This window comes from Corvus brachyrhynchos, unplaced genomic scaffold, assembly GCF_000691975.1.
Source record: "Corvus brachyrhynchos isolate BGI_N302 unplaced genomic scaffold, ASM69197v1 scaffold122, whole genome shotgun sequence".
NCBI lineage: Eukaryota > Metazoa > Chordata > Aves > Passeriformes > Corvidae > Corvus > Corvus brachyrhynchos.
In genome coordinates this window covers 604869-605182 of record NW_008236778.1, presented here as the reverse complement: position 1 = coordinate 605182, position 314 = coordinate 604869, and positions in this window count along the sequence as shown.

The window sequence follows — 314 nt, the reverse complement described above, 5'->3', positions numbered from 1 at the left end:
CGTCGAGCCGCTGACATCATCCGCCTCCTGACGCTCTACCGGCCCCTGCTCGACGCCTTCGTCATCGTGAGTGTCCCAAAGCTGTCCCCGGGCTGTGCCCCCCGGGCTGTGCCCCCCCGGGCTCTGTTCCCCACACTGACCCCGCTCCCCGCAGGATTTCTTCACCGAGGATCTGTGGGCACAGCTGCCCCCAGCCTGGCAGCCCGCCCTGGCCAGTGCTAGCCCTGCGCAGCTGGCCGGGCTCCTGGGGGGCCACGGGGGACCAGGGGCTGCCTGGCCCCTGTCCCTCCTGGCCTTTGGCGCCGCCGCCCGGG